Source organism: Micromys minutus, assembly GCF_963924665.1.
Source record: "Micromys minutus genome assembly, chromosome: 20".
NCBI classification, from domain to species: domain Eukaryota; kingdom Metazoa; phylum Chordata; class Mammalia; order Rodentia; family Muridae; genus Micromys; species Micromys minutus.
Window position 1 is genome coordinate 41,898,707 of NC_137955.1, and position 27,661 is coordinate 41,926,367.

Genomic DNA, 27,661 nt, shown 5'->3' on the forward strand with positions numbered 1-27,661 from the left:
ATGTCCCCCCTATTCAGGCTTCTGAATACTTGATCCCTGGTTGGTGACACTGTTTGAGTAGGTTTAGCAGGTGTGGTCCTGCCGAAGGAAATACATTTACTGTGGTGAGCTTTGAGGTTTCAAAAGTCAGGCACCACTCCCCATGCATGCTCTATGCTTAAGATACCTTAGTCCTGGTATTTGAACACAGCAAGAGAAAGTAACAAAGACATGGGGAAAGCTAGCATATATATTTTAATTTAAAGCAAATCAAAAATTACATTTGTTGTGTTTTAGAAAAATAAAGGAGAGAAGGAATATGTTTGGTGGATGTGTCGTCAGGTGTGGGGGAAGGGAGCACCTCTGCAGGCCCATGCTGAGACATCCCTTCCTCTTGAGAGACCAACCCCAGGACTGTATAGTATCCAATAGAGTTTATTCGGGGCATAAGGAGGAGAGTTGAAAGGGTAGTAAAGACAGAGAAAGGCAGGGAGGAGTAGAGGCCAGCCATGAGCATGTGGAGGGAGAGGAGGGAAGGGAATGGGGAAAGAGAGAGAGCAGGAGCAAGGGGACAGAGCAAGAAGGCAAGAGGGCAAGGCTGAGGCAAGCAGCCCCTTTTATAGTGAGTCAGGCACACCTGGCTGTTGCCAGGTAACTGTGGGTGGAGCCTATGCATACCTGGCTGTTGCCAGGTAACTGTGGGTGGAGCCTATGCACACCTGGCTGTTGCCAGGTAACTGTGGGGTGGAGCCTAGACTAAATGCCAACATTGCTTTACCTCTTGTGCTTATATCTAATATCCATTCAGAATTATCTCTTACACGGTGTCAGGTAGGAGCCCAGGAGAACTTCTGACCAGCGCATGCCTTCCTTCCTTGCCCTCCTGCACTGGAGCCTTGCTTTTGCCAGAACTGTGTGGATCTGGGTCCACCAGGGCTCTGATCTGCCATGTCTCAGCTCGTGTGTACACCACAGCTCTGAACATGGTACCGGGGAAGTGCTCCAGTTCTGTTTGCATTCTTTAAAATGACTTTTAATTTTTTTTTAAATTTTAAGTAGAAATTTAAATATACACTTTTTTTTTTTTAATTTTTAAGTGTATGGAAAAGTTGCAAAGAGAACACAGAAATTTCGGTTCCCCTAAGGATGACACCTGACACTATGCTTACACACATGTCACACGTAAGAACCCAACACTGCTGTGTCATTGTTCACTAAACTCCAGAACTCCATATGTACTAACAACTTTGGTTTCCGAAAGGTGCAGATAACTTGATATCCATGGATTTCAGAGACCAGGCAGCACAAATAGGAAGAACAGAGCAAATGTTTTGGTATTTTCTCTCTAGGGTATGCCAGAATTTCATAGGGCTGTCCCTGAGGATGGGAGGACACTCGGTTTTGCTCCTCACTATATTTATGTGTCTGCTATGTACAGGGAAGGCTCCCATTAACAGATTGGTGTGTACAGTGACAGGAAATAGACAGAGAATCAGAGACAGAGAAGTAGGAAGGGTGACCATGGTTTTAGGGCTTAGATCCACCCAAAGCAATCTCCTGGCAAAGGAGACTCTAAGCCTACAGTTAATTTGGGAGGTGATCATGGGAGCTATGGGTTAGTTAGGAAATGAGACAGAGGGGCACTAAGGTGGCAAGGCAAATGGTACCATGTGACCACAGAGGACAACTGGTGCTCAGTCCTTCTGGTGACCCTCTGAGCAACTGTGTGTCATGCAGGTATAAATGACTATTGAAATTAAAATAAATTGAAAGGTCAGTTTGTCACCTACAATAGTCACATTTCAAGTGTCCCTTAGCTACATGTAGCTGCAGGCTATTATAGGATTGCCCTATCCAGGAAAGCAGATAGAACAGGACCAGTATTAAAGAACATGTCATTTAATAATACCAGTATAAATCTTGGCCTGGGGTTGTACCATCTGAGAGTTGTTGAAGAACTTTGAAAAGGTTGAGGCAATTATCTGTCAACCCCAATTCTTTATTGGAAAAACATCATGGCGAACCAACTCTTTCCCATTTTGGCTTGCTCTTGCTGCTGAGCATCCCCACAGGCAGAAATGCGTGGACTGGGATGTTTGTAGCACTTGACACTGAATCATCTTCTGGAAAACTATAGGGCATCAAGCATCTGGTACAGTGGCAAGAAAATGGAAACCAGGGAAGACAAATTTGGGACGATATCCTATTAATTAAGATGAAGGGTATGAAGGGAGCAGTAAATGAACAACCATCTTAGAAACAGTCACATGCATGGCACAGAGCACTGTCTCATCAAGACAAGACACTATCTTAACATCAAAGAAAAACGTTTGACAAATGCCTCCAACACATATTTTCTCCTGCTGGGAAACCTGATCCTGCACCCACAGATCCGACTCTGCTTCTCTCTCAAATGGAAAGTTACCTTTACTTAGAGCAAGCCCAAGCCATGGATTATTATTTTTAAGAGCATTAAAACTTAGATTCAAGCATCAGGACAACTTTACTGAACAGAAAAGGGTAACAGATTGATTAGAAAGCCACTGATAGTTCACAAAAAAATGAAAGGCCATCTTCCCCGCTCTCTCCCTGCCTCTCGGGCCTGTCTTGAAGCCAAAGAAAAGATTAGATGTCTGCAGAGCCTTCTGCTAGTCTTCTTGATGAGTAAAATCAGCACAAGAGGAAGCACAGTCTCCTGTTTCATAATTACTGTTAGGCATTGGCTAGCACTGCCATTAGAATGCACCACACAGACTTCACATGCTGGAAAACTCATTATCAATGTAGTGCTGTCAGAAGGTGAGGTCTGTATGAGAAAATGAGTTCAGGGATGTCCCGCTCTTCAGGAAGAGTTAACAGCATTAGCAAGAGACTGAATCTGTTATCAACAAAATGAGTTCTCACAGAAGAATAAGTTCACCCTTCTGCCCTTCACTCTTTCCTGGTACACTTTCCTGTTCTGCGAATTCTGCAGCAAATAAAAGTCACTTGACCTTGTCTTAGTGAGGTTTTCTATTGCTGTGATAATACTGTGAGAAAGAGTTTATTTCAGCTCATGGTTCCAAACAGTTTATCACAGGGGAAAGCCAGGGCAGGAATTCAAACAGCAAAACCCAGGTCACGGGAGCTGATGCAGAAGCCATGGAGGGATGCTGCTTACTGGCTTGATCACCATGGCTTGCTCAGCCTGCTTTCTTATAGAAAACAGAGTGGGCCCTCCGACATCAATCTCTACAAAAATCCCCTTCAGGCCTGTGTACAGCTGAATCTTAGGGAGGCATTTTCTCAAATGAGGTCCCCTTCTCTCCGATGACTCTGTCAAGTTGACATAAGCTAACCAGCACAACCTTGGATTTCTTTGCCTCTAAAACAGTTAAGAAATAGTTAGGTTTTCTATAAATCATCCTGTCTCAGACATTCCAGTATAGCAGCAACGAATTTAGACAAAGACACTAGGGTCTGCAATGACCTGACACAGGAAATGACGCCGAAATGCTCTCTTCGTTGTGTATAAATCTCTCTTCAGAAGTTTTCCTGAGACCTGTATTAAGGTGGGAAGTGGAATCATTCTCCACTTTGAGTAAGAAGTGGGTGGGGGGTGTGAGTAGAGGAATCTAAGGGACAAATATTAAAAAGGAAGTGTTCCTTGGCAGGTACCACATTAGGCAATAAAGCAAGGTTTCCTGCTCAATGATGATCTACATGAGTCATTGTCCACCACATTACAGGATGCAATAAGAATTTTTACCTTTGTAAAAGGAATTATAAATTCTAGCTAGCCTGTACAGAAGACACACAAGCCAGGTATTTTACTTACAAGCTGAAAGCCTAGATTGGGCAGGTTTGGAGCTATTCTAACTCACATCCCAGACCTACCTCTCTTGTTACTCCCTGTTTCTCCTGACCACACGCTTAAGGTTCATCTTCTTCCATGGCAACCTCCTCCTCCCTCCTGCGTTCTTTCTTCTTCTCGATTTTCTCACTACCTGCAACCCCTCACTCAATCCTCAAGTTCACCTTCTCCCTGTCCTGCCCAGTCACAGACACTAGCCTTTTATTGACCAGTTAAATTTGGGGAGCAAGGTTTACATAGCATCACTTGATGTATATAAGAATCTTATAGCTAGTGGGCAACCAGCTCGTGGGAGTCAGTATTCATCACTTAAATACAAGCAGAACCAGATCAGCCTCCCACAGTCCTTCATCTTGTTCTCCACAAATTGTAGCTGTTATCTAACCAAGATAAGATCAGATAAATTTCTGAGGTGGGAGGTATTCCACAAAGGTGAGGGAAACATCTGGAAATTGAAGGAGTTGGGGGGCGGGGATGACACTGAAGTACAATGGGGGCGGGAACAGGGTAATGGGGGTGGGGACAGCCCTCAAGGGCAAGGGGGGCGGGGGTGAGGTGGGGGAAGCACATGGCAGGGGAAGTGCGATGAGATCTTTCGTTTGAAATCCTGGAAGAGAGGCATTAGTGCAAAACTAGCAATATCCAAATAAACGCGGTCTTTCTTGTGAAATTGTGCTATAGTGGGCGTGCTGAGCCTCCAAGCATTACCAGTAAAAGAAAGGGATGAAGGAAGTGGGAGGGATGTCTGCCACTGTTATTTATCTCCACGTCCTTTAAAATAAGGCTAGATTATAAAAGGCCAGCTGCATAATTCTGCCCTAGACTAGTCTTCATTGTGCTGTGAGAGTCTGAGAGACAACGCGGGAACTATGACGCTTGGGTGTCCGTTCGCTCCGAACTTAGATCGATGGGTGTGCCCAACACGGAGGCATCCGGCACAGGAGACGCCGGTGCTGTTTCAGCGTCTACTAAACCTTCTAAGGTAGTGGCTTAGTTTTTAGCCAGATGTTAACACAGTGAAGCAACATAAACGGCCGCGCTCAGATGAGTGATGGGGAAATTGGCTGTGCACCGTGCGCCTGAGCCAGCAGGAGCGGTCAAGACTCCAGTGTTAACAGACGGCACCGAGAAAGGAAGCACAGCCCAGAACGCCTCAGATAAGTCAGTTAAAGGAAACACGTGTTGAAGTGCACATGTTATTAATATGTGCTAATAAGAGTGAGCATCGGCCTGTGACAAAGCTACAAATTACAGGGAGTTTTTAGTTCACCCAACCAAGATCCGAATTTGGGGGATTTTTTTTTTTTTTTTTTTTTTTTTTTTTTTTTTTTTTTTTTTTGTAATTACTTTAACTTGCTCTCAAACATATACAGGGAGACACATACACATGTGCCATATTTTTATACCAAATGACTGAAGAGTTAACAAGCCCAAGATGTCACAATTTCAGCATGGGTTCTATAAATGGGAAAAAAAAAAAAAAAAAAAAAAAAAAAAAAAAAAAAAAAAAAAAACTCGTCCCAAACCCACTAACAATATAACTTGAAATATGGAAAAGTTTACCAAGTTTACAAAATGAAATCCCTGAGTCATAGGAACTAAACAAATAAAGAACCCAAACTGCTGACACAGCGCCAGAGGTCAGGGGAATGGAGGCTCGCGCAATCAGGGGGAAATGGAAGGAACGCTGTGCAACCAGAACTCTAAGTGAAAAACAAGCCGAAACCAGATTCCTCTGAATGCCAGGCTGATGCCATCAAACGCATCCCCGCCCTGCGGCGAAGTCCCCCAACACCTCCCTCACTCCCCCCTCCCCAACCATCCCCCCACTTCCCCCATCCCCTACTCCCCCCCACATCTCCATCTGGCCTAGCCAGCTATTGACCACCTCATCCGATCTTCCCATTCATTTCCCTGCCTTTCCTGTCTCAAGATTTCACTGTTTGTACCCCGGTACTATGCAGGTGGATAACAGGGTGCTGAAAGTGGGGGAGGGGGCTTCCCTCGCCTCCGTAGAGACATCTGGTATGCTTCATAGGTGCCATCCATGTGTTCCTCAAAGTTTAACGTGCATAAGGATCCTCTGGCGGCCACTCAATGTTTCCATAACTAACAAGCCCCCGGGTAAAGCCAGTGTTCATGTACAAGTTCTGCATGTACACTTGGAAAAGCAAGACAACAAAACAAGCCAAGAGAAGGGTGGCCCCTCCCTCCCGGCTGGTAGAGCAGAAGACGCTGTTAACTTTGGTTTTGCGGGGTTGAGTTGCAAGACGTCTCGTAGTAGATGTGGTTTTGATGTGTTCCAATTGTTTTCCTTTCTTAGATGGTGCTTGAAGAGGGTGCTGGGAGAACTTTACAGGTCCCCTGGCTATATCTTCAGGAGCATTTGAGAGAGAGGAGGATAATGGCCTGAAGACAGTGTTAGCTGACTCTCTGATATGATTATACAGGTAAGGACCTCAACTTTCAGAGCCTACAGGAATAAGGACGCAGATGACAACCATTTGGAAGCTGCCTCACAGGGGAGCCATCATTAGACCACAAGTCTCTCAGGATAATGAGACCTGGCCACCTTCAAATCCCATGGCTTCCAACAGCCTCTAGTGAGGGAGGAATGGACAGAAACAACATTCACCCAACTCACAGTTCTGCTTTGGAGGGTGGACTGAGCAGGGAAAGAGGAAAAAGCTGATTGAAGGTCATTTGATTTTTTTCACCTGAAGAGAATCACTCTCCACCCAGGAGAGATCAAGCCTATTGTGATGCCACAGACTGAATCCAGAGATCGAAATGAGAAATTCTACGGATTAATTAATGAGACTATGGTGGATTGAATAGGAATGGCCCCATAGATGCATGTATTTGAGTACTTGGCCCATAGGGAGTGGCACTCTTAGAAGATATGGCCTTATTAAAGAAAGTGTGTCACTATGGGGGCAGACTCTGAAGTCTTTTATGCTCAGCTATGCCTAATGAAACTCACAGTCTCTCTTCTGTCTAAGGACCAAGACAGAGAAATAGTTAGAAGAAGTAGAAGAGGAGGAAGAGCAGGAGGAGGAAGAAGAGGAGAAGGAAGAAGAAGAAAATGGTCTCTATCTCTTTGTTGCTTACAAAGCCACATCTGATCTATGTTTGAGACTCTCAGTTATGCTTTTACTAAAAACAAATGCCACAGGTTACATGCACATGCATAAGTAGGCTGCCGCTGGCGCGTGCTGATCAGCCATGTTGTAAAGATTACATATGCAATACATTGGTTTGGGCCTGGTAAAAGTTAAAACAATCTTTAAAAGGACAAAGTTAGAGGCCTCACAAATCCATATTTTAAAACTCTAGTACCATTTAATAGTTGTTCCCCATGGCTTGCTTTGCCTGCATTCTTATAGAACCCAAGGCTACTAGTCCAAGAATGTTACCACCCACAATGGTTTGGGTACTACCTCAGCAATCACTAATTAAGAAAAATACCTTAAAGCTGGATTTTCTTAGTTGAAGTTCCCTCCTTTCAGCTGACTCTAGCTTGTGTCAAGTTGACCTAAGACTAGCCATCACAGCAAGGATATAAAACTTAGGAAGTCTTGTGTATTTACAAGAATGACAAAAAAATTATGCCATTGTTGTTGGAAGCAGTGTGTTTGCCATTCATAGAGTTAAAAAACGAAACCACCATGTTGATGGCTAATGTTGGTTGTCAACAAGACAAAATCTAGAATTATCTAAGAGATGAACTCTGAGCAGGTCTCTGAGAACATTTTTTTATTAAGTTACTTTACTCATGGTTCTCAAATCTGTTAACATTCTTTATATTCCTGATACCTTTTTAATAACAAATACAGGGGAAATACATGCACTGGTAGACTTTTCTACATGTTGAGTTTCCAGCTGCTCTTGTACTAGCTGCTCAAGTAATTTTTCTTAAAAAAAAAAAAAAGTAGATCAGGACCAAGGGCTTCTCCTCCCATTTATGTCCACCAAGGCATCCCTTGCTACCTATGCAGGTAGAGCCATGGGTCCATCCATGTGTACTCTTTGGATAGTGGTTTAGTCCCTGGGAGCTCTGGTTGGTTGATATTGTTGTTCTTATAGGGTTCCAACCTCTTCAGCTCCTTCAATCCTTTCTCTAACTCCTCCACTGGGGACCCCGTTCTCAATTCAGTGTTTGGCTATGAGCATCCCCCTCTGTATTTGTCATGATCTGGCAGAGCTTCTCAGGGGACAGCTATATTAGGCTCCTGTCAGCATGTATTTCTTGGCATCAACAATATTGTCTGGGTTTGTTGGCTGTATATGGGCTGGTTCTCCAAGTGGCTCAATGCTCCAGTGTAGGAGAATGCCAGGGGAGGGAGGAGGGAGGGAGTGCATAGGAGAGTGGGTGGGAGAGCACCCTCATAGAAGCAGGGGGAGAAGGGATGGAATAGGGGGTTTATGGAGGGGAAACCAAGAAAGGGGATAACATTTGAAATGTAAGTAAAATATATCCAATAAAAGAAATCAGTAGGGCCACTGATCTACTCATACAGGCTTGACAGTGAACTATTTATAAGAGTTGGGATGTTGCTGCTTCAGCAGTGCCCCCCACCCTATAAATCTGGGCATTCCTGTTATGTCCCATGTTTGGAAAATTAGTACAACTGGACAATTAGTACAACTTGGTATTTTTTTAATGACTGTCTTAGTTAGGGTTTTACTACTGTGAACAGACACCATGACTGAGGCAAGTCTTATAAAGGTCATTATAGGTTCAGAGGTTCACTCCATTATCATCAAGGTGGGAGTATGGCAGCATCTAGGCAGACATGATGTAGGCAGAGCTGAGAGTTCTACATCTTTATCTGAAGGCTGCTAGTGAAAGACTCATTTCCAGGAAGCTAGGATGAAGTCTTATAGTCCACACCTACACAGACACACCTATCCCAACAGGGTCACACCTTCTAATAGTGTCACTCCCTGGGCCAAGCATATACAAACCATCACTCTATATATATATATATATATATATATATATATATACTTTCTCCAGGAGCATCTACCATTTCATCCCTTACTTTATCATGGACTGTCTCTGGGACTGCAGGAATATTAATCTGAGTACCCTGATGTTGTAAAAAAATTCTTCCCCATAAATTTATAGATATGTTAGTCACATAAGCTTTTTGTTTTCTCTTTGAGAACATTTCTATTGAGTGAAATGAATGGAAGGAGACTATAATTGTTAGCAGCTCCATACCAATAAGCTGGGGTCCTTAACTTATGGAGAAGGTGAACGGAGCATCAGTGTTCATCCATGTCTACTTCTTGGATAAGGACACATGTGTCCTGTCTCTTTGTACTCCTGTGACCATGCTTCTTTGCGATGATGGACTGCACCCTTTATTGTGAGTGAAAAAAGCAATTGATGTGTATCTGGTCCAACAAATTCTGTTCTAGCTACATACTCCAAAAAAACGGATCTGGGAAGGGCTCTCTCCTAATGGCTATTGAATAGCTGGTGTGGGGAGAAAAAGTCAGTTTTGTTTAGAGATATGGCCCCTGGTAAACTGTCTGTGCTCCGGTGAATGGCTATACCTGTGTTCATACGGGCAATACTAACCGGATTCAGTGACTTATAAAGAATTACAAATAAAGGAGAAGACATGAAACTGGGGACTGAACACTGAGGAAGGAGGTCCAAGAAGAGTTGAAGAGGGAGAGTAGGGAATGGATATATATATATATATATATATATATATATATATATATATATATACATTGTGTGTGTATATAAATAAATATATATTAAATAAGAATGGATAAACATATGTGCAGGTAAGATATAAAATCTTGAAATGGTTTGGGGAAAAAATCAAAGATCTCTTTGTTTACATCTTCTTTCCCTAGTTTTGGGATGAAATCAGTTTCCAGCATGCTTCTTTGGCTGTACTGGCTCCACCTACTGAAGATTCTCAGGAGCTGACTCAGTGGCTCACTGAGATGCCTTCCCTGACACTGCCAGGACTCGGTGGTGGCCTGTGAGCCAACTACTGGCCACCCACACTTTGCATAACCATTCTTACCACAGTGGTGTGACTACATTCCATGTGAATACTTGGGGTGGATTTACTGAAAGTGTTTTAGGCATTTTGTCATTGCTATAGATGTTTCTCCTGTCAACTCTAAAGAATCAGGAGGGAGGTCCTGATTGGACAAGAGAACAGCACAAAGCTCACAGTCATTCTTTCTGGTGGCCAAGATGGGCAAATTTTCAAAAACAGATATGACTACAAAACCCATTCGTCCCTGGTATGCCGGGTTTTGTTAACCTTCTGAGTCTAAAAATGGAAACTGTTTTTGTGGAAACTTGTTTTCATCTTAGAGATCTCTTGGAACAGTTAGTCTGAAAAAGCCCCTGACTCGTGGTGTGGAGATTCTTTGGTCTGCAGCCTCTGGTCCCTGAAAGACTAGTTCTGCATCAGATACAGAGGCAGTTGGAGACTCTTCCCTTCTGCTATCATGACAAACTTAAACATCCGACATTGTTGTTAAGATTTTTCAGAAGCTAAATATTTGTAAACTGGCTTTTGGTCATTACATGTTCGTTGTGAATAAAGTACCCACACTTGTATAGATGGAGCTGCGCCCATGGCCCTTACACAAAGAAAATTCCAAGCCACCAAGAATCCTGGGACAAGTTAGAAACCAAAGGCTGCTGTGACAGTGCTTCCAAAAAGTACGCAATGAAGTTTAACAACCTGTCACTATACCTGCTGGGACAGGGAAAATCCATTTTCTCTCTCAGAGTAACAATGATTCTATCAAGCACTTTGTGTTCAGTAGCTGTTGACAGACATATAATGGACTTTACAGTTTGTGTGTGTGTGTGTCTGTCTGTCTGTCTATGCGTGTGTGTGTGTGTGTGTGTGTCTGTGTGTGTGTCTGTGTGTGTGTATGTGTGTGTGTGTGCGTGCGCATGCTTTTATTTAGTTACAGTTTTGTGGGTTTGTTTGTTTGGAGTGTGTTATGTTTTGCTTTCTTGTTGGGGAGGGTTTGGTGGTTGTGTTGGGTTTTCATTTGTTTTCTGATGGGAAGAAATTTTTAGCATATTTCACCTTTTCCTCTATTTATAGTGGAATATATACTGTGATTATATTCCCCTCCATTACCCTTCAATACCTCCTTCCTCTCCTTCTGAACCCCCTTTTTCATCTGGTCCCCAGGAGCTACAATATTAGAAGAAATAGTTCCCCTCTTACAACAGTCATTATCAGTTATTGGATCTTCAGAATGGGATGGGTTCTTGGCCATGTTTTCAGTGCAAAACTATAATAGATAACATTTTATTGCACACCTACTATGTACCAGATTGTAGGGTCAGCGCACTGTGCATATCTTGATTACTGTTTGGGGTGGGATGTGGTTTATCTCATCTCAATACTGGTATTCAGCACATGTCAGCTCACTTAGAGATGGCAGAAGTCACATAACCAAGAATTAGCCCCCATCAGAAATTAAATCAGATAAAGCACATAACTGTCTAGCTTTATGTTCTTCCTTTAGTTTTTTTCCTATGGGTGCATTCTCATTTCGTCATTATGTACAATAAAGAATTGCTTGTCTACAGTGCAAAACCTTCAGCAGACAACAAGCTCCCAAAGTCCCATCCTCTCTCTCCTTCCTCAGCCCCCTAAAGAAAACCATTCTGTATCTCTAAAGCAGAAAACCTAACCTAGTAATTTTCTGGCACTTGAAAGAACATGCAGTTGTATTTTTACAATAAAGCACAGGTGCTGGAGAGGTGGCTCAGTGGTTAAGAGCACAGGCTGCTCTTCCAGAGGTCCTGAGTTCAATTCCCAGCACCCACATAGCAGATCACAACTGTCTGTAGCTCTAATCCCAGTGGGATCCAATGCTCTCTTCTGGCCTCTGAGGGCACTAGACATAACCCTAAATGCAGGCAGAACATCCAGATACATGAATTAAGTAATATAAAAGCAAAGTTACAAAGCTACCACTATGACCTCTGAACAGGATATTACCCAATGGACCTGCAGCAGATATGTGAATCCAGTTCCCATGGTTCATGAAAAAAGCAAAGATTAGGTTTCTAGTTACATTTTAACTCTCCCTCCACACTGTTTTTCCAGCGACAATCTAAATGCTTCAATGGCTTCCAGAATAGCTGATGCACCCTCTGAGGAGTCAAGGATTAAGGGGTTGTCTTTGCTTTAGAATCACCCGAGCCGGAGAGAAATGGTAGTTCACCTTGTAGAGGAAGCAGCGTCTCTAGTCCACCTGGGTCTTTCTACAGCACCCTCTTAGCCTCTTAGTAAGACAGGGAAACACCATCCTTGTAGCCAACTTACATTATCATGGAGGAGCACTTCTTGGGCTGTTTTCTGTCCTCACTCACGTTTTGGCTCAGAAAGCATCAGCGCTATAGCAAAAGAATGTACGAGCGCAGGCCTCAAACGAACCTAGAAAATGCAAGTTCATCCGTACATCCATTTCTCATTGAACAAGTTGAGGGGTTACTTCCAAACTACTGTTCCTATCTAGTGCAAAATGACACTTTCTCTTGCAGTCCCTCATTGTATTACCTTGTGTTTCTTGTCTCCAGCAAGTAGATGTCACACAAGTTGCTACAGAAAGTAGATGAAGGTACCTGGCCAGCCTATAGAAGTTCCCGCTGTAGGAGAGAATTACTAGGAGAGCATTTAAAAATATCAATCCACTGATCTCAAAGCCATTGATTTCATGAGCCTGAGGAGAGCCTTGGGTATTACATATGTCAATGTTTCCCAGGCAGTCCTTACACATGGCCTAACTGAAGGTCACAGGTTTTTTTTTTTTTTCAGTGCAAGGTGCCATGGACAATCTTACTTCTTCACATTAACCCCATCTAGGATTTCTTCTAGTTGATCAGGAATCACCCATAGCTTTGTTTCTCCATGAAGCCCCTTTGAGCAAGAGATTATTACAATGACTGGAGATGTTTGTCAGAGAAGAAATGGACAATGGGCTTCAAGCTTCACATGGATGGAGGTTCTGAAGTTGAGATTGTTGGCTTGACACCAAATGAATGGGAGCATGCAACTAGACATAGTCTCAAGAACATCTTCATCAGGCTGTTATGAGCATCCGTGCCACTATTATGTATATATACCATCTAGAGTGTGAAGTGGAAACTTAAGGGTTCTTTGGAGAGTCAGTTGTGTTGGATTGTGTTTTGTTGGGGCAGATGCATGAAGGGATGTTTTCCTGAAGCCGACACAGGTGAAAGACTAAGGCAGACTTGTGAAGGAATGTTTCACTAAAGAAGACACAGGAAAGAGGAAATTCTGATAAAGCAAAAACATGAAAGAACATATGATGAAGAATTCTTTGCTAAGGACATACATGTATAGGTCTGCCTTGCACTGCGTAGTTGAGCTGCATTTGTCAGGATTCCATAGAAACACTATATATATATATATATATATATATATATATATATATATATATATATAGTAGTGTGCTGCAGATAGATTCTTGCACTTTTTCAGACCTAACTAAACTGCTAATGCATCTGTAAAACGTCTGCGCTAACCTGTGAACTGAACTGCCGGGTTCCAGACAACGCAGACAGAAATTGCTCCAATTAACCTTTCTGAACAGGTCCACATACCCCGTTATCCTTTCTCAGTGTGCAACACCAGTCTCCAGAGACCTAAGCACACTTAACAGCTTGGCTGCGAAAACTTTAATTATTCCCTTTGTTTTTATTAAATAGAATTTCATCACTGCTGAAATATATGGTATTCCTTGAATGATGGTGGAAAATGGGGGGTGGGGCAGGGGAAGAGAGCTCTAAAAATTCAGCTAAATTGAAAGCTGTAAAGATCTTGCTGATGCTATTGGCAGAGATGTAATTAGTGTGCCCATTATAGAAAACCTTGGGACTACTGTTAGGTCCAGCAAACCTACTACTAGGTATAAAATTAGTATACATAAAAGTCCGATGCTAAAATGTTGCGTTCTCTCACATATTTATCAATGTGCTTTCTATTACGATGTCTCAGATTCAGATTCCCTGAAGCAGATAAATGGTTTCAAAGGGCAGCAAACTCACAGAGTGGAGTGGATTTAAATCCGGTCATTATGGCCACACAGATGCAATTTGAGAACATAATGTTGAATGAAACATGTCATATACCAAAATACCAATACAGCATGTCCTTTCTTGTTTGTGGAAACTAAAACATGAACCTTTAGACATACAGGATAGTGGCCACCAGAGATAGAGAACGGGGGCAAGGCAAAGAGGAAGGTGGGGCTCTTAGGGTATTGGGGAGGACTTATTTGCATAACTAATATTAACTGGTAGAATAATTACTTTCAAAGACCTCAGTGGAGAATCTGACCAAGCTGACACCGTTTTCTGTGAAACCGAACTATGAGCTCAGAATCTGCCCTGCCTAAAATGCCAACCCTGAAACAGCTGTATCCGGTGTCAGTGATGACAAGAGCTTCCACTCTGCCGAGCATAATGCAGCAGCTCAAAATTAAGCCATAACTATGACTAATGTTATTAAGATTCCGTAACTTTTGCCATTCAATATGCTTTTTTAGAAAGTCTTACAAGACCATCAGCCTAACTTCAAAGAGTAACAGGCTCTTCAGGAGAAAACAGAGATACTCCAATTTATTAACACAAAATTGACCAGCAAACATTTTTCACATGCATTAGAGGTTCCAAACACAAGAAAAACTTGTCTACTTTAACTCTGTTCTTTCACTTAATAATAACTGTGAAACTGTGCGTTGCCTAGCAACTGACCTGCATTATTTCAAGCAGAACAGTAAGGACCCATCCTTTGGGGCTCAGAGATAAAGGTAACTGTTCTGAAATGAAAAATAGAAAGTATAACAAATTCTTAAAGCGATGCTCTTTTCTCGTTCACATGATAGAAAGAAAAATGGGCAACGGAGCAAAGAGCAGATACCAGAGTGTAGAACTGTCCTGCATAATTAGTGAATTCGGTAAGCACAAAGAAAAGTCTGATCTCTACCGTTCCTGTGCACGCTCAGCTTTCCTCTTACGCGGTACTCTTGAAGTAACTTCTGTCTCCCTAACTCCCTCTGTGATGCCATCAATACTGCATAGTCCTTCTGATGTAACTGGACACAAATGAGAAACAAGAAAAGACTGTGGGAGCGGACAAAGCAGGAAACAGTCCGGATGGCTTGCTTTCTGTCCGTAGAAAGACTCCGCCTCTTTGATGAAGCTCTACCAATGGGAGGGAAAGCAAAATGAGCTTCATCCTATCGGATGGAAAAGCTTTACAATGGGGAGTATCTGTTACTTAGGAGAGTAGGGACTCGGAAAGGAGGCCATAGGGTACTGTAGTAACGGATACTCTGGTGCTCTTGGAACAACTATAAAAACCATCTCTAGATAAGTAGCGAAGATGATATGTAGAAATCTGAACCCGGTGACTCCCACTCCTGTTTGCAGCATTTGACCTTTCCTGATCTCACTCAATTAATTTTACATAATAGTTGCTATAAAATAAAAGGTAAAGTAAAAGCCACCTGGCTTTGACTTTGCCCCAAGCTCGTAGCTAAGGAAAAAAACACCCTTACCCAGACTTGACCCTAAGCCCACGACCAAGGAAAGAACAAACTGACCCAGACTTGACCCCAAATTCAAGACCAGAAACAAGAAATAGAATCTCACCAATCCCTGAGCTTGCCACAGAAACCCACTAATCCCTGAGCATGAAAACCCACCAGTCCCTGAATAGGAGAATCCTCCAGTCCCTGAGGTTGCCCAAGCTTAAGAATTGAAACCCCACCAATAGCAAAGCACCCTGGAAAGCTCCCACCCCAAGAAATCCTACATAAGTCCTACCTTCTGCTTAGTTCCCTCCTGCTTTTCACCCAAGCAGAGGCAGCCACCCTCCTGGGATTTTTTTTTCCTCTCAATAAATCTCTTAGGGAAAGCTCATCGCAGGGTATGACTTTGTGGTATTCCTTGCCTCTCCATTGCCAGGAAACCTCTTGGATCACAGCTGAAACACTTTCTGCCAGAAAAACATTTCTCCTGTGGAGCAGAGCTTTAACACTTTTGATGGGGAAATGTTACTGTCACACTTGCATTGGGAAAACCTTCCCCTGCAGCAGTGAGAATGCAGCTCTAACACTTCTGTAAGGGAAGCATTTCCCTTCAGAGCTGCAGCAATTACAGTTGTTCCTCAGTTTCCAGAGACACTTGTCTAAGTCACCACAGGTGCTTAGTCTCCTATATAAAAGGGTGGCATTTTCATATAATCTATACAATCCTCCTGTGTACTTTAAATGGTCTCTATCATAGGTAACACAATGGAAATACTATTTAAATGATTATGCTACATTCATTAGGAAATAAAAATTATCTGTACATGCTCAGTATAGTACAACTATTATGGGTTTAATTGCATGGTACACTTTAGAAATAAAAACATACTATTTGCATGTTTTGACCTGCAGTTAGTGAAATCAGAGTTACAGAGCCCACAGGCATGGAAGCCAACTACAATGAGCCAAGTATGGTTATGTTCACAACACACTTCTGTAAATAAAAGGTTGCATGGCTCACTCTATCTATCTGTCTGTCTGTCTGTCTACCTATCTGTCTATCTATCTCTTGGTTAGGTAAAAAGGGTGAGTCATGTCAGTTCATTCTTGTCAAGACTGGGCTCATCATCCCCTGGGTTCTGTGAGCAGTCTTAGGATTCAGGAAGAACTCAAGGCAAACACTAATGCCTGCAGAGCTTGCTGACCTTTGGACTCACCTAGCTGCATGGTGACATTAACCTTGTTTCTGCTTCACTGAGAGGCAGTGGGGTTAAAATAAATGACAAAGTCCTGTCTACAGCCAAGGACCTTGCTATGCTAGTAAAGGCGGGTGCTGCTTTAAGTCATTTGAGTAAATAAAGCTTGGTGACGAACATAAAGACCTGGATCTTGGTCTGTGTACCCGGATTCCTTGGAGACCACTGTAAACTCAACTTTGGTGAATGTGCCAGTCAGCCATGTCTCCATGGAGGTCTCTGTGTGGATGGTGGAAACAACGCCACTGTGACTGCATGGGGAGTGGATTCATTAGGGCACACTGTGAGACTGTTACCCCTTATTGTTGGCCAAGGGCTTGTCACAAAGATGCAACATGTGAAGATGCTGTTGACAGCCATAGTTGTCACTGCCAGCCTTGATACCCAGGTACCCTGTGTGATACAAACATAAATGAATGCAGTGGCAACCTCTGCCGACTTGAGGGTTGGGGGGAGATGTGCCCAGGTGTCCTCAGAAGATCTATCTAGACACATTGCCAGCCTGCTTCCTCTTTCAACTACCTCGGAACCTCAGGTTATGTATCTGTCAGCCTGGATTCACAGATAGGAGCCTAGTGTAAATGTCCTCTGGGAGGCTCCACCCAGGAGCTGACCAAAAAGACCCACAGCCAAACATTAGATGGAGCTTGGGAAGTCTTGTGAAAAAGTTGGGGGAAGTTTTGAGGGACCGGGGAGAGGAGAGGGACAGGGACTCCACAGGAAGACCAACAGAGTCAACTAACACAGATCCTCGGGGGCTCTCAGAGATTGAACCACTATCCAAAGAGAATACAAGGTGCTGGACCTAAGTCCTATACACATATGTAGCATATGTGCAGCTGTGTTATTATGCGGGCACCTCAACAACTACAGCAGGGGCTTTGCCCTGACTCTGTTACCTGCCTGTGGACCCCATCCCCTAACTGGGCTGCCTTGTCTGGTCTCAGCAGGAGAGGATGAGCATACTCCTTCAGTGACTTGGGGTACCAGGGTGGGTTGGTTCCCCAGGAGAGACCTTCCCCTTCTCAGATGTGAATGGGAGGATAGAAAGAGGAGCCATGTAAGGTGGGGAACTGGGAAAAGGGAGGAGCTCTGATTAGGATGTAAAATGAATAAATGAATGAATGCATGGATGAAAAAATAAAATAATTACAGAAAGGATTAGGGGTTCCAAAGTGTCTCATTCCCTGCATATTATCCAATGGTGAGTCTCTGTGTTAATTACCATCTACTGCAAGAAGAAGCTGCTTTTGATGAGGCTTAAGTATTGCCCTGATCTATGGGCATCCAGTACATCATTAATAGTCACTGTATTGCTATGACCCTTCCAAAGAATAATAGTGTTAGGTTTTCCCCCAGGCCTATGACCTATTGAGTCTGAGGTTCTTGTCCACTTTAGCAGTGTTGGGTGTGAGTTCAAGTGCATGGCTTGGGCCTTCAGTACAATCGAAGAGTGGAGTTACTCCCATAGTGTGTGTGCTCTGTTGCATCAATCTATCCTGCAAGCAGGTTATTAGTACAGGACTAATTACTTCCATATGCTTAACAAATAGTAACTCCTTTTCATCTCACCATGTGACACTTCCTGTTGTCTTAGAGATCTGAATCTATTAGAATATAGAAATTATTGATGTCAAGTGTATTTATACTATTGGGCTCCCTGTTTTTTCTGGATACTTTCCAATGAGTTAGAGTTTAAAAAAAAAAAAAAAAAAAAAAAAAACAGATTTCTAAATGGACTTAATACTCACTCAATAAGAAGGATACCATGCTTGGCACAAAAAAAGTTAGATAATTATTCAGTGCAAGTAAAATTATTATTGGAAGAGAATCTGTACCTACTAATTTACTAAACCAGTACAATCCCTACCAACAATCTATAAACATTTTTCCCCACATGCACAGTAAATACAGTCTCATAGCTCATCAAGGAAATATCTCTTTGCAACAGAGAGTGACCACTGCAGAAAATCAGAGTTGTGGAGCCCTGTCTCCATGGATACATCTACATAAAACTTCTGTAACTAAGACTCAGCAAACACTGCTGTAGAGTGGGTGGAAAGACTGAGTACCGGAAAATCAGGGGGTTTGCTGTAAGATTGTGTCTCCTGGTGACATTAGAAGCTACATTGGTTAAGTCTTACCATCGTAACCACTCAAACGTGAGATGGGTAAGGATAACAGCAACTAACATCCCAAACTAGGCAGAAAAGCTCACAGGGCCTCAACCTTACACAAAGAACAACAAGCAACTAAGTTCATCTGGGAGTGGGAGAGACTACCAAAGACCCGCTTTGAAATTACAGGGTAAACCAGGGCAGAAAGCCAACGGGGGTCAGTGCTGAGAACGGCTGAGAGGGGTTGGTCCAGATACTGATGTGGCTTCTGATTATAGCAGCCAGAAATTAGAGAAATTATTCATCAGACTTTTCTTTGAGGGAACAAAGTTTAATTTACTGGAGGTTGCACTCTCTGTGGCCAGTAAAATACTCTGAACTCTTTTAACTCTAAGGAACTGTCGAGAAGAAAAAGGAAAGACAGGAAGTTCATACACCTACACAGAAAGAAAGAGAGAGGGAGGAAAGGGGAGGGGGGGAGAAGGAGAGAGGAAGAGGGAGAAAGGAAAAGAGGAGAGGAATGGTTGAGATAAAGACCAGATCCAGTAATTTCACATATGCAAATGTGCACATGCACACACACAGACACACATATTCACACATTGGATGGCTGGAGCAGAACACTAAGAAGCAACCTCTAAGCATTTTGTAATACACATATACACATATACACATTATACACATATACATATACACATATACACATATATACATATGCACATATGCACATATACACATACACATATACACATATACACATACATAAGCTCATTTATACATATATGCATATTCACATATATATACATATTATATATGCACACATAGTTGATAGGTGGACAACTTTATTTTTTCTCCCATAGCATATATATCTCAGAAAAATCTTTCAAACAGTATAAAACTACAATGTGACCACATTTTAGTTTTTTTTCTAGTGAATGACTATGGAAAAAAAACAAACTGTGTCCCCTAATACCTTTACAAGAAATAACATTACATAGTATAGATAAAGAAGACAAATTATTCCCAAGAACCCACATATGTTCATAACTTAGCATCTTGGGTATAGTTTAACGAGTGTGAGCAAGCAAAGTAGTTGTCTCAGCAAGATTCCCTCACTGGTAGACCGCACTTGGCGGTTACAAAGAAGGGGTAATCATTTTATTATTCAACTGTTAAGTAATCTTAAAAGAGTCTTAAAAGAATCACAAATCTACATATTTATATAAAAATCAGGCATATCTCTTTTAAACCCCACTAATCAGCAATTCTTATTAAATCCTATCAGGAAGCTGAGGGGGAAATGTATTAAGAAATCAATCAGCAGTCCAGCCCCAGTGAGTCACGTCAGCCATTGCTGCCATTGTTCCTGTTCCCTGACCTTAAAAGGTCCCAAGTTTAATTATTAAGACTGTGCCTTTATGAACTTCCAATTGTTCCCTAAGATTTTCTCCATCAGAGTCAGCAGCCAAACCATCTTAACTTAGCTTTACTAACAACTTTATTTTTCCAAATGCTTTCTAAGGGTGGTGGTCACTGTTGACAATCTACTTCTCCAAGTTCTTTCCTAGGGTGATGATTAATCATTAATCTGCTCCAGCAGCGATGCCTGAAAGAGCTCAAGCACTATTATTGTGAGTGTCAGAGATACAGCCCAGTGAGGGACTGGAACCCATTAGAGTTTTCAGACAATTCTTTGATTAAGAGAGTCGTGAGAGCAGCAAACAGAACAGCGCTCTATAGAAGCATGACGTCCTCAGGACACACAGTCCTCAGGGAGAGCCTCAAACAACTGCACCCATCAGGACTGTGCTAATCAGGAGGCCACATCCTGTTGAGTTCTAAAGTCATTTGTCATTCATCCTGCATTGTCCTCTGAATGAGGCGACGCTCCCCAGAAAGAGCACTCTAATCGGTTGTCCCTTGCCCACCAATCAGCCTTGAAAATACAGATATAAGTAACACATATGTGACTCAACAGGTTATGGTTAGGACTATATATGTAAGTGCAAACACATATATGCATGCAGTAGCAATTAATTAAATCAAGAGGCCATGAATCTGAAGGAGAATGCCACAACAACAATAAAGAAGGCAGAAAGTCCTCTATAGACCCATGACATGCCATCATCAAGATTATTATTATGATATCAATTCTCTAAGTAAGGTTAACTCAAACTGAGATGCAAATGAGCATCATAACTCGGTGTTCTGAGCAAGAACTCCTGTCGTAAACATTTATCTTGAGAGATGCTTTTCTTGTGACTGTATTAGATAAGATCAAAACTTGGCAAAGAAGGAGACTGTGTGACCCCAGGTGACGAATGAGCCACAAATCACAAGCCAATGGTCCTAAGTAGAGAATATCGACCTCCCAAACTGCAAGAAATGGCATTTTCATTTCCTTTCCGGCTTTCGGTCTTTTCTAAAAGCGTTAAAATGCTCGGGTAAATGTAAAGCCTCTCTTTTGGATCTTTTAAAAAGTGAAGCAAGTCCAGGAAAGAACAGTTATATAGCAATTATCACATGCATAACATAGCTTCCTGAAAAGTGATTCAGCAACCCAAATTCTGCATGGTTGGGGTAGGACAAATGTCATTCTCCCTTGACTCTGCCTAGGTAAGGCCTCACCTAGATCACTAAGAGAGTAGTGTTGAGAGGTTGGAAAGGGAATGGGGGCGGGAAGGAGGAGCTGCTACAGCGATGTGTGATTGGCTAACTCCTCCTTCTCTATCAAGGCTGGGTGCTATGCCTCCGCACGCAAGATGTCTTCTACATCTGTTCCTTGTACTTCTGTATCTTGACTGCCCGTCTTCTCACTTGGGAGCTCGCTGCTCCAGTATCGGCCCTAGCTAGTGGGCTGGGTTTGAGCCTGCCGCTGGAAGCTTAGTCTCCTGAGTGTGAACTTGGCCTCTGCCATACTTCTCGTTCTCCCTCTGTGAGGCCTTCAGTAAATTGCCCCCCCCCCCCGTGCTCCTACCTAAGAGAGACTGGCTATCCTATCTACCCCACAGACTGGAAAGGGGAATGGATAACGCACAGGCACATAGCACACTGCATGCAGCACGTGAGTATCCCACCGACGCTCGCTATTTCGGCAGGTCCGAGTCACGCTGTTTTCAGAGGACAGGTACAGACAGAAGATCACCGTCCTCACGGCACAGCTCACCCGGCCATCTTAACACGAGCCCCCAAATAATTCTCTCTGTTTGGTTTTTCATACTCTGTGCTTCCGATCCAGGTACCCCATCAGCTGTGTCCATGGAGACAACTGGCAATCAAAAATCCCCACAGACCATCTCCTCTCCTCTTTTTCTTCTCTTACAGATGCTTCTGGCTAAATTGTTTACCATCCAAAATCACCCTTTAAAACCCAGCACGGCCTCCATGATGCAAATCAAGTGCCTTGACATCTAGACGCATGCTTGTGGCAACCCCATTTGGAAATTTTCACTATATTTTTCCAGGCCTTTGTAACTCTGTTATAGACAAAGTTACATTTACTATTATATTTTTTTCTTTTATTAGATATATTTTATTTACATTTTAAGTGTTATCCCCTTTCCCAGTCTCCCCTCTAAGAATCCCCTATCCCATCTCTCCTCCTCCTGTTTCTATGAGGGTACTCTGCCACCTACCCTTCCACTCCCTCCTGCCTCCCTGCCCTGCCATGCTCCTACATTGGAGCATCGAGCCTCGACAGGACCAAGGGCTTCTCCTCCTATTGATGCCCAACAAGGCCATCCTCTGCTACATATGCGGCTGAAGCCACGGGTTCCTCCGTGTGTATTCTTTGAATAGTGGTTTAGTCCCTGGGAGCTCTAGGGTGTCTGGTTGGTTGATATTGTTGTCCTTATGGGGTTATAAACCCTTCAGTCCTTTCTCTAACTCCTCCATTGTGGTCCCCATGCTCTGTCCAATGGTTGGCTGAGAGCATCAGCCTCTGTATTTGTCAGGCTCTGGTCTCTCAGGAGACAGCTATGTCAGGCTCCTGTCAGCACGTATCTCTTAGCATCCACAATATTGTCTGAGTTTGGGGTCTGTATATGGGATGGGTCCCCAGGTGGGGCAGTCTCTGGATGACCTTTCCTTCAGTCTCTGCTCCACACTTTGTCTCTGCATTTCCTCCTGTGAGTATTTTGTTCCCCCCCCCCTCTAAGAAAAACTGAAGCTTCCACACTTTGGATGGGATTCAAGCTGGTACAACTACTCTGGAAATCAGTCTTGCTGTTCCTCAGAAAATTGGACATAGTACTACCTGAGGACCCAGCTATACCACTCCTGGGCATATACACAGAAGATGTTCCAACATATAGCAAAGACACATGCTCCGCCATGTTCATAGCTATCTTATTTATAGTAACCAGAAGCTGGAAAGAACCCAGATGTCCACCCACATAGTAATGGATACAGAAAATGTATCCATTTACACAGTGGTGTACTAGTCTATCCTGCCTGTTCTTACTGGAAATGCACCAACAATTTGCCTCTGAGACATCAAGACTGAAAGAAGGAAACATAAGACAGTGCCTGAAGCCCCAGCATGCATTAGCACAGAATAGTAAACATCTTAAGAAGGGAAAGAGACAGCCAGCACTGGGGACCCATGACTCACAGCAGTTTGGAATCACCCTGATTTCTAATACAGAACTCAGTCCACAGGCTCACACTGAAATGAAAGCAACTGTGTTTACATTTTCTTTACTTCATTCTCTGGACCTCTGAAAACACTTAACCTGTCATCTTAATTTATATGTGTGTGTGTGTGTGTGTGTGTGTGTGTGTGTGTGTGTATGTGTGTATGTGTATGTGTGTGTGTGTATAGCTACAATCATCCAGGACACTGGAACCACTTTAAAAGCAATATGGGATGTCCTGGCTACTCTCTAACCTCATGATGTCTGATTTCACAGTTTTCTGACAACCTAGAAAAGCAGATGTCGGAGCATTGGCAGCATCCTGCAGCTGACAGGAATTAACTTTCTTAATGCATTTCATTAAGTTTCAGTTATTCCCTGATTACAATTTTTAACAGAAATGTTTTAATAAATCTGTTATTTAAGAAACGCTTTAATTCTTGTCATGGTGATATGATATGTTCCAATTTGGGGGAAATATGCATCTATTGATCAACGTAAACCTTAATGAACAGGTCTTGGAAATAATAGTGTATCATGGTTTCAGAGTCAAGACACAGACTTTGATGTTTATAAGCAAAACAACAAGGATCACCATAACCATCCACTGTCTACAATTATGCCCTGGGTTGTTAAGAAACCAGAAACAAAAAGGCAATTTATTGAGTTTGAAGGGACAGGACACAAACTAACCTCTACGGCTAACTGTGACCCACTGAGCTTCTACGTACCAGCCCAAGCACAGGGTTTCCCGAGCACACTACTGCATAGCCACACAGTGAGAAGCTGTTCTCTCAGGTCACCTGAGAAGTGAGCACAAGGTTGACTCAGTCTGTGGCTTCACCAAGCAGAAGGCAATTCATTGAGCCTTGGATAATGCAAAGGTCTTAGCAGTCTAAAAAAGATAATCCATCAAGTGTACTTGCCCAAGTATCTGATCGTCTGGGGAAGAATTACTAGGAGGCTGTTCAGGGACGATAACCCAAACCACGCTTCTCCCAGCACCAAGCTGGCAGTGCAGACTTAGAAAGGGCCGCTGGCAGCCCACACCAGATGCAAGGCTCCAAGCAGACTGATGGAACAGCCGGACCCTGGAATAGAGACCATACTCGGGAGACCCTTTACTGTCTTCTAACTGCTTATTGAGCACTGAGTTGACCTCACCAGCACCGAACTCTCTCAGACATTTCTGATGATCTATAACCTCCCTTTGAGGTTTACCCAAGGATAGCTACAGAGCCATTGAGTCTCATTTCTGTTATTTCTATTACTTATATTCTTTATATTAGATTCCCCTGCAAGGCACTGTCTCAAGTGGACTCTGGACTGAAATGCCTTTGGTGTGCTTTGTCACAGACACCCTGGAATCATGCACTTTTCTTTTAAATTTGATTACTATAAGCAATGGATATTTTTCCTCGATTTTCTGAGAGTTAATCAAAACATCACAGAGATGCCCACAAATCTGTAACTCTGCAGATACATTTTAAAAAAAAAAGAATTCTCATTATCAGGTGTTAACAATTTAGATAATAGAGGATACCTTCCATTTGATAGATAATCAATTTAATGGCCTGTGGGTAACAGACATAAATGTCAGGGGGAAACAGTAACCTTGGTGCTAGACAGACAGGAAGACAATCATGAGTTCCAAGGGACAGTTGCTTCTATAAACTTGTTGTTCTAGGTGATGGATTATAACAACTCACATCACGGTTTCCTCGGTCTGCCTTCCAAGTTTTCGTTCAGACAGTCAAATCAGCTAACCCCTCTGCCCATGATACCTCAGTGGTCAGGGGCTGAGCTTCCTTCCCAGCAGAGCAGTGCTCAGAAGCACTGCCATCTTGTGGCCGTTTGCGAGTAAAGCATGCGCACTGAGCATCTAAATGCAAGCTTTCAAAGGGGAGAGTGTCGAAGACCTGCTAAAGGATAACTTGTCCGAGTGTACGTCACTTAAAATAGTATGTGTGGAGGTGAGATCCATTTAAAGTCAAATTCACTTCTTAAAATTTTAACAGCGTCAGTGTGCCGAGCATACGAAAGCTAACCACGACTCCCAAAAAGGCAAAATACAGCTAAGGAATAGATAAGACAGGTCACAATTAGGCATCGATTCTGGAGCAGAAATGCAGATTGCTGATCTGTTCGATGAGCTTTGCTTTTGGAGTTTCGCAAAGAAGCATGGAGACTGGGAAAATGACTGAGTCGATAAAAGGCTTGCCTTCCAAGCATAATAATGACTTGAGTTCAGACACGCAGCCCCCATATAAAAGCCAGGAGTGTGGTAAACGCCTGTAGTTCCAGCACCGAGGCGGGAACAACAGTAGGGCCTGGCAGCTCACTGGCTCTGGCTAAAGTAGGAAACTATATCTCAAAAACTAAGGAGGAAAAAAGCCAAAGAAGTGACCTAGCATCAACCTCTAGACTCTATATACATGCACTCACAAATAAACAGAGAGAGGGGGGAGGAGGGAGGAAGTGAGCGAGGGAGGGAGGGAGGGAGGGAGAGAGGGAGCGAGGGAGGGAGGGGGAGAGGGAGGGAGGGGGAGGGGGAAGGGGAGGAGGAGGGGAAGAGAGGGAGGGGGGTGAAGGGAAGGAGGAGGGGGAGAGAGGGGGAGGGGAAGGGGAGAAGGAGGGAGGGGAGGGGGAGAAGGGGGGAGGGGAAGAAAGAGGGAAGAGAGGGGGAGAGGGGAAAGGAGGGAGGGGGAGAGGGGGGAAGGGGAGGGGGAGAGGGGGAAGGAGAGGGAGATCTTCATTTGGAAAATTTCCAAACCTTTGATAACTTGAACTAATAGTAGCAAGGTGTGCCTGCATCGTCTGCTTAGATTCACCAGTGTAATATTTTGCTGTGTGTCTTTATCTACTCTGAGCAATTTTCCCTCTGAACAATCTGCCAGCAAGTTGTAGTTGTGACTGTAAGACCTCGCTGTGGGATATCTTAATGTTTATTTCCCAAGAATGTAGATGTTCTCCTCCATAACCACAAAATCAGTACTACTGATGAAAAGTTCATAAAGTCAACACCATTACTCAGTAAGAAGATGAACAGCCATTATTTGAAAATGCAAAGTACTCCATGGGTCCAAAACATGTTAAGTCCCAATATCATAGTACAGCCACAACATTCTGCATTATGCAGCTCCGCTCCATGAAAAACACTATTTTGTTCTTGCATAATATTGCCTTCCACATACAACATATCACGAAGCAGAAGTGAGTGCTGTGTTTACACCACAGTCTTATCCCCAAAATATTTTCTTACACACAGTTATTTCAAAATCAATTTTAGAGGTCCAGAATCTCCAAGCAAAAACTATTCAACCTACATGGAGTCTATGTTTCTGCAATTTTCATTTTTTATCCAGGCTCTAAGCTGCACACATGGGAAAAGATGTCTCCAGGATCACATTAGCCTCCCACGTGGTTGCTGTTGGGATAAAACACAGGCAGGTGTGCCCCTCTTCTCCACATTCTGAATTTGTTTACACGTTTCTACTACTGGAAACGATGCCACCTCTTTCTGATTTCTGCATTACGGCCTCTCTTTTTTATTCAATGGAAAACTCTGTTGTGGGATTTTTAAGACAAGCCCTCCATGAGAAGAACATTATCAACCAACCAAATCCTCCAGAGCTCCCAGGGATTAAAACACCAACCAATGAGCACACAAGGAGAGACCCATGGCTCCAGTTGCATATGTAGCAGAGGATAGCATTGTCTGCCATCAGTGAGAGGAGAGGCCTTTGGTCCAGTGAAGGTGCGATTTCCCAGTATAGGAGAATGCCAAGGCACTGAGGTGGAGAGGGTGGTCCAGAGAGGGAGCATCTTCATGAAAGCAAGTGGAGGGGGAGGGGTGATGGGAGTGGGAGAAAGGGGATAACATTTGAAATGTAAATACAAAGAATATTCAATTTTTATATTTAAAAAAAGCCCTGGAGTCCTGCAGTAAATAGAATATCATGGGGAGAGGCAGAATGGCCCTGCTATCTTTGAGGAGTAGGAGAGATGAAGAGTTCTGCTCATAGTTGCCGTTGTCATCTGTGGATCACCCCGTGGTCCTTATCCACACTAGCAGCTGCTGCTTCCGTTCCAATACTAGGTGACCTATATTTATCTTTAAGGAAAAGAACCAGATGATAGTCAAAGAACATGACACTATTCTGAAGTCTATCAAACCACAACAAAGCCCCACTCTCTGTTCTTTCCCACCTTCTCATCCAGGGTCATTTGGAAGTAACAGGAAGAAGTGTT